Below are 8,223 nucleotides of genomic sequence, written 5' to 3' on the forward strand. Positions count from 1 at the left end.
GCTCATGCACACACACTCTATCACCACCAAAACAAAACAAAATTACCAGAATTAACAATCATTGGTCATTGATATCTCCCAATATGAATGGACTCAATTATCTAATTAAAAAGACACAGACTAATAGAATGGATGCAAAAACAAGATCTATCCTTCTGCTACAGGCAAGAAACATATGTCAAAATCAAAGATGGATTATCTCAGAGTAAAGCATTGGAAAAAGATTTTCCAAGCAAATGGACCTAAGGAGCAAACTGGTTTAGACATTCTAATGTCTAACAAGATAGACTTAAAACCAAAAGTAAAGAAGAGACATGGAAGAAAAAATCCACCAAGATGATCTCTCAATTCTTAACATCTATGCTTCAAACACAAAGGTACCCATGTTTGTAAAAGAAGCATTACTGAAGGTTAAATCATGCATCAACCTTTATGTATTGATAGTGAGAAACTTCAATAACCCACTCTCACCAATAGACAGGTCATCTGGACAAAAACTAAACAAAGATACATTGAAACTAACAAACATAAACAAAATGGACCTAACAAGTATCTACAGAACATTTCACCAAAACACAAAAGAATATACCTTCTTCTCAGCACTTCACAGAACTTTTTCAAAAACTGACAACATACTCAATCACAAAGCAAGTCACAAGACATACAAGAAAATTGAAATAAACTCCTGTGTCCTATAAGACCATTAAAGATTAAAGCTAGATTGCAACAACAGAAACAACAGAAAGCCTACAGTCTTACAGAAACTGAACAACTCTCTACGAAATGACTACTGGGTTAAGGCGAAATAAAGAAATAAATTAAAGACTTCCTACAATTCAATTAATATGAATTCACAGCATACTCAAGCTTATGGGACACAATTAAAGTAGTGCTAAGAGAAAAGTTCATACCACTAAGTGCCTACATAAAGAAATTGGAAACATCTTATACTAGCAAATTAACAGCACACTTGAAAGCTCCAGAAGAAAAAGAAGCAAACACACCCAAAAAGAGGAGATGGCAGCAAATAATCAAACTGAGGGCTGACATCAATAAAATAGAAGCAAAGAGAACAATACAAAGAATTAATGAGACAGAGTTGGTTCTTTGAGAAAATCAACAATATAGACAAACCCTTATCCAAACTATAGAAAAGATGGAGAAGGAATATCCAAATTAACAAAACCAAAAACATGGGGGTACATAACAAAAGAAACTGGCACTGAGGAAATCCAAAGAATCATTAGCTCATACTTTAAAGACCTGTACTCCACAAAATTGGAAAATCTAAATGAAATGGATAATTCTCTAGATATCACTCACCAAAGTTAAATCAGGTCAGATAAACAATTTAAATAGACCTGTAATCCTCAAGAAAGCTAATCCGCAAGAAAGTAGAAGCAGTCATTAAAAGTCTCCCAACCAAAAAAAAAAAAAAAAAAAAGCCCAGGGACGGACAGTTTTATCACAAAATTCTACCAGACTTTCAAAGAAAAGCTAATACCAATACTCCTCAAATTATTCCACAAAATAGAAACAGAAGGAACATTTCCAAATTCATTTTATGAGGCCACAGTCACCCTGGTACCCAAATCACACAAAAATTCAACAAAGAAAAAGAATTTACAGGTCAATTTCCATCATGAACACATATGCAAAAATACTCAATAAAATAATCACACCAAATCCAAGGATTTATCAAAAAAGATCATCCACTCTGATCAGGTAGGCTTTATCCCAGTGATGCAGGGATGGTTCAAGATATGAAAATCAGTCAATGAAATACAAACAAACTGAAAGAAAAAAGCCACATGATCATCTCATTAGATTCTGCAAAAGCTTTTGACAAAATACAATACCCCTTCATGATAAAAGTCTTGGAGATATTAGGGATAAAAGGGATATACCTAGAGCTAACATCAAGTTAAATGGAGAGAAACTCAAAGCAATTCCAATAAAATCAGAAACAAGACAAGGCTGTTCACTCTCTCCATATCTATTCAGTATAGTACTTGAAGTTCTAGCTAAAGCAATAAGACAACTGAAGGACACCAAGGGGATACAAATTGGAAGTCAAAGTATCATTATTTGCAGATGATATGTATATAATGTATGCAGATAGTACACATAAGCAATTTCAAAAATTCTACCAGAGAACTCCCACAGCTGATTCCCACAGCTAATAAACACCTTCAATGAAGTGGCTGTATACAAGATTAACTAAAAAAAATCAGTAGTCTTTATATATACAAATGACAAATGAGCTGATAAAGACATCAGGGAAACAACATTCTTCACAATAGCCACAAATAATATAAAATATGTTGTTGTAACTCTAACTAAGCAAGTGAAAGACTTGTATGACAAAAAATTTCAAATCTTTGAAGAAAGAAAATGATATCAGAAGATGGAAAGATTTCCCATGCTCATAGATTGGTATGATTAACATAGTAAAAAATGTCCATCTTACCAAAAACAATCTACAGATTCAGCACAATCCCCCTTAAAATTCTAACACAAATCTTTACAGACTTTAAAAGGGCAATACTCAGCTTCATATGGAAAACAGAAAACAAAATAGGTAGTTAAAACAATCCTGTACCAAAAAAAAAAAACTATTGGAGGTATCACTATTCTTGATTTCAGCTGGTCCTACAGAGCTATATATAGTGGCAATTAACAAGGCAATTCCACATAGTTTATCTGGTAGTTAAAAGAGGTTTATTTCAGGGTAACTTACAACCAATAAAGGGGTCAGTTACAGGATCCAGGAGAGGTGAGGTACAGTCCAGCATGTTTCTCTGGAGAACTCTGACTTGGTCTGCAATCCAGCATCTAGGATCATGAAGAGTCACAAGCCTTTGACCTACAATTTGTCCTGCTTGCATGATGTGCTAGGGTAATGGTGCCTTAGAACTTGTGGGAGTGGCCAATCAATTCCTAGTCCAACTTGAGGCCACACCATGAGAGGGAGCCTATACCTGACACTACCTGCATGGTCAGGAACAAGAGACTGGACAGTCCAGAGACCCAGGACAGAACCAAACAAACATGTCTAGGGAAAAAAAATTCAATGGAATGACTACTGATAATATTCCTCTATACTCATAGATCAGTGCCTAGCCCAATCATCATGAGAGATGCTTCATCCAGCAACTGATGGGAACAAATACAGAAACCCACAGCCAAACACTAGGCAGCGCTCAAGGCACCCCACAGAAGAAGGGGAGGAAGAATCATAGGAGCCAGAAGTATTGAGGACACCAGGAGAACACTGCCCACAGAGTCAACTAAGTGGGGCTCATAGGGGCTCACAGACACTGAAGCAACAATCATGAAGCCTCTATGGGTCTGAGCTAGGTCCTCTGCACATATGTTATGGTTGTGTAGCTTGATGTTGCTATGGGAGTCCTAACAGTAGGAGTAGGGAGTGTCTCTGACGTTTTTGCCTGCTCTTGGAATCTTTTTACTACTGGGTTGCCTTGTTCAGCCTTGATATGAGGGTTTTATGGTGATATTTTATTTGTGCTGAAATGTGATTTTATTTATATGTTAATAAATAAAGTTGCCTAGAGATCAGAGGTCAAAGCCAGCCATTAGCAGAGTCAGGCGATGGTAGCACAAGCCCTTAATCCAATCACATGGCAGGCAGAGTCTCTGTGTGGTCAAGGACACAGCCAAGTATGATGACACGAACCTTTAATCTCAGTACCAACCATAGAGACCTAGAGGTCTGTATAGACAGGCAGTGACAAGGAATTCATGTGGTTGGGTTTAGAGCCAATGAGAAAGCAGAACAGAAAGGCAATAAAAAGACAAGTCAGACAGGAAGAAGCTCTCTCTGTGGGGAAGCTACTTCTGGTTGTAAACTAAAGTTAGTCATGGTTATTACTCTGATCTCTTGGGATATTTCCTCTGTATTTGGCTCTGTGTTTCTTATTTACTAAGACTGTTTAGAAATTCGTCTACAGGGTTTCTGCCTAGTCTTACTGTAACTTGTTATGCACTGTTCAGTGGATGTCCCTGGGAGACCTGCTATTTTCTGAAATGAAATGGAGAAAGAATGGATCTTGAGGAGAGGGGAGGTGGGGGGGATTGAGAAGAGTGGAGGGAGGGGAAACTGTGTTCACAATGTAATGTATAAGAGAAGAATAAACAAAAAAATTTTGAAGATTCTCTTCCCGATCACACTTAGAAACCTTTAGACTATTTAAGTTCATCTGAGCATGTCAATTTTATCACTAAGTTCATCCCTATCCTTTGTCAATTTATTCAGAGATGCTAAGCATAAGTGTCCAGCATCATCATTTTCCTTATTTTTCCCAAAACTATCAAAAGTTTCATAAAAAGAGTAAACAAATCTGTTGCTGCCCACATCTGGTAGATCAGTTCACTTATCTCTTTAAGTTTGTAAAATAGTTCACACCATGACTTTTTAGTGTTTCTGAGCTCCTAGGAGAGGCTTCAGTAACTGGAGAGACTTTGATAACTATAGGTGTTGACAAATTGAAAAGCCTATTCCAGATACTTAAAAGATTCATCTTTCTACTTCTCTTGCTCTAGAACCACTTCTTGTACCAAAATCTGCATTAGTTACTTTCTCTAGAGTAATAGAACTTATAGAATGAATATATAAATATATAAATACTATATATAATATTATATATATATATAATATATATATATTAGAATGACTTACTGGCTGCAGTTTGGTTAATCCAATGATAGCTGGCTGTGAATGGAAAGTGCAAGAATCCAGTAGTTGCTTAGTCAATGAGACTGGGTGTCTCAGCTGGTCTTCAATATTTTCTGAAATTTGGAAGGAGTTAGCCTTAATTGAAGGAATGGATCTGCTAGCAAGGCAAGAGCAAGAGGAGGTGGGTTTTTCCAACTCAAATGATCTGTATTTAGGGTGTGTCTTCCCTTCTTGAGATCCAGATTAGATTAAAGGCCCGCAAGATATACTGGTAAATACTGGCACAAATGTTACAGGAGTAACCAAATACTTTCTGAATCAATGTAAGGCTCAGTCCATCAGATAAAACCCATACCTGACACTGTTAATGAGGGAAGAACCTGAGACTATAAAGGTCATGGGCCTAGAGGAAAACCTATTACTATTATTCTGGAAAGGAATGTAGTAATAAAATGACTACTAATGACATACTACTATACCCATAGATCAGTACCTCACACAGCACACATCAGAGGAGCTTCTTCTTGCAATTGATAGCAATTAACATAGAAATCCACAACTGGACAATGTCCCAAGAGTATGAGACTTTGGAGCACACAGTCCTAAATGAGATGACTTCATCAAACCTCTCTTCTCAAGTCACCAGGATCTATATGAAAGAGGAAGCAGAAAAATTATAAGAGCCAGTTGATGGATGATTCCAAGGAAATGGTGTCTTCTGGACACAATAGCGGATGTACATAATGAACTCACCATGACTGTGACAGTGAGCAGAATACCTGCACATGTTCAAACCAGGCAAAATCCCAGCAAGGAGAAGGAGAGGTGGACACAAAGTCTCCTCTCTAACCAAGAAACTATTTGCAATTATTACCCACTAGCAAAGGGAAATCCATTTTCTCCAATGGAACGTCACTGGTTATATCAACCCCCCTCCAGAGCAGGACCCATACCAACACAAAACAAAATCCATGGTTTTTGGAGGGACTTTCTGTTTCATTTTTACTTGTTGTTTGGGTCTTATTTGTTCTTTTCTTGATTGTTTTGAATTGTGAAGGATTTATTTGATTTTTATTTTGTTTTTCAGAGATAACATTAAGCTTATGGGTAGGAAGGTGGGAGAATTTGGAAGGAGTTAGGGGATGGGAAGGAACATGATCAAAATATAGTCTATAGAAAAAAATTTAAACTAGATGTTTTGAAACAATATAGTCTAATTATGGTTTCCCTTCCTCCAACTCTTTCCAAATCCTCCTCAATTCACCACTCACTCAAATTCACACTTTTCTTTTTCTCTCTTATTAGAATACAAATTAGCATCTAAAAGATAATAAAATATGGTAAGATAAAAAGAAACAAACTGGAATAGGATGAAGCAAACAAACTACTAGGAGAAAGGAAGGAAGGAAAAAGGAAGGAAGGAAGGAAGGAAAGAAGGAAAAAAGGAAGGAAGGAAGGAAGGAAGGAAGGAAGGAAGGAAGGAAGGAAGGAAGGAAGGAAGGAAGGAAGGAAGGATAAAATAATGTCCATACAAATCATTAAGAGACAAGCAGCTTTCAAAAATGCCGTTGAATTCATTTTGTACTGGTCACCACCTACTGCTGAGTATGGCCTCTGTCCTTAGGAGTGTTTTGTAGGAGAGGGACTTGGGACGAAGGGGACCCAGGCCAGGCTTGTGTTCGATGCCTTGGCGGGGCTGGGGTTCCGATGTGGTCCCTGGGGCGAGAGGCCCAGACCCCAACTGGGGGCAGACCTGGCGGGCCTCCTGCCGCCAGAGTGGGAGGAGGATGAGGCACGCATGTCTTTCCTGTTCTCCGCCTTCAAGAGGAGTCGCGAGGTGAACAGCACCTACTGGGACAGCAAGATGGGCTTCTGGGCGCCATGCTGAGCCATAGCCGCCGCCAAGGGATGGTGGACCTGAGTCTGCGGGACTTGCAGAAGGCCTTCCAGCGCAAGGGCAGTGTCCCTCTGGGGCTGGCCAGATGCTGCAGGACCTGCTGCGTCGAAGCGAGCTGCAGCAAGAATCAGACTTCATGGCCAGTGTAGACAACAGCTGGATCTCCTGGGTGGCTGTTGGAGTCTTCCAGCTGAAGCCCCTCAAGTGGACTCTTTTTAATATGCTGGGGATAACAAAGTTCCGGCTGAGGAGGTGCTCGTGACTGTGGAACTGCTTAAGGAAACGGCTGAGGAGTTTTATCGCCTGTACCAGAACTCGCCCCTCTCCTCCCACCCTGCAGTGGCCCTGTCAGAGCTGAGTACTCAGTGTGTCAACTCCTGCCCAGACGAAAGAACCTTCTACCCGGTGCTGCTGCAGCTGCAGAAGGAGAAGAGTCACGGTCTTGGAACAGAATGGAGAGAAGATTGTGAAGTTTGCCAGAGGACCACATGCCAAAGTGTCTCCTGTCAACGATGTGGATGTTGGGGTCTACCAGCTGATGCAGAGTGAGCAGCTTCTCTCTCGAAAGGTTGAGTCTTTATCCCAAGAATCCGAGAGGTGCAAAGAGGAAGCCCGCCAAGCATGCTGAGCTGGAAAGAAGCAGTTGGCACTGAGGTCTCTCAAGGCCAAGCAGAGGACAGAGAAACGCATTGAGGCCCCGCACGCCAAGCTGGACACTGTTCAAGGCATCCTGGATCGCACCTATGCTTCCCAGAAAGACCAACTGGTTTTTAATGCTTACCAAGCTGGTGTGGGAGCCTTGAAACTCTCCATGAAGGATGTCACAGTAGAGAAGACAGAGAGCCTTATGGACCAGATCCAGGAGCTGTGTGACACGCAGGATGAAGTTTCTGAGACTCTGGCTGGCGGGGTAACCAATGGTTGAGATTTTGACAGTGAGGAACTGGAGAAGGAGTTGGACATCCTCCTTCAGGACACCACCAAAGAACCTTTGGAACTTCTCAATAACCCCTATGAGACACTTTATACCAATAGTGTGCCTAAGTCTAGGATCTTCGATGCTGAACTTGAGAAACTGTCCTTATCAGAAGAAGGTTTGCAGGTCCTAAGCAGTAAATCTCCGAAAAGGCAATTGGAGCCTACTTTCTAAAGCTATTGCAGGAATTCAAGGGAAGGACCCTTGTGTAAAAGAGGGACAGCCTTGTGTGTGTACATAGTTATTTAATAAGAACCACTGAGAAGTTGTTAAGAGGAGGAAAGAACCACTTGAAAGTATCTGGATGCTGCCACTCCTGACAGGACAGATCCGGCTCCCGCTCCTGGAAGCCATGCTGTGAAGGTGTGCTCCCAGCTGCTGCCGTGGACCTCCTTCTCGTCTTTCTAGTGCCACAATTTATACAGTCCCGTGTGTGACCGTCGTCTCTGATAGCCTGCAGTTCTCGCCCTTGACTCCGGTAGGTTTGTCTTCACCACCAGCTTTGTGCCGGCCAGTGAAGGTGAAAGGTTCGCAGCTTTGCCCACCAGAGTCAGCCCTGTCTTCCACTCCTGAGGTTTCTAAAACAAAATTTTGTTATCTGCAATGCCATTTAAACTTCTCCCCTGTCCTCTGCTTTATAGGAATTAAGAATGA

The 8,223-nt window shown here is 40.6% G+C and overlaps 1 pseudogene; it reads left to right on the forward strand.

Annotated features, from left to right (window-relative positions):
* The first annotated feature begins 6,403 nt into the window (after nt 1-6,403).
* Nucleotides 6,404-7,743, forward strand: LOC128097055 (charged multivesicular body protein 7-like; annotated as a pseudogene).
* The last annotated feature ends 480 nt before the right edge of the window (nt 7,744-8,223 follow it).

This window comes from Peromyscus californicus, unplaced genomic scaffold, assembly GCF_007827085.1.
Source record: "Peromyscus californicus insignis strain IS unplaced genomic scaffold, ASM782708v3 Scaffold_5__1_contigs__length_169319896, whole genome shotgun sequence".
Lineage (NCBI taxonomy): Eukaryota > Metazoa > Chordata > Mammalia > Rodentia > Cricetidae > Peromyscus > Peromyscus californicus.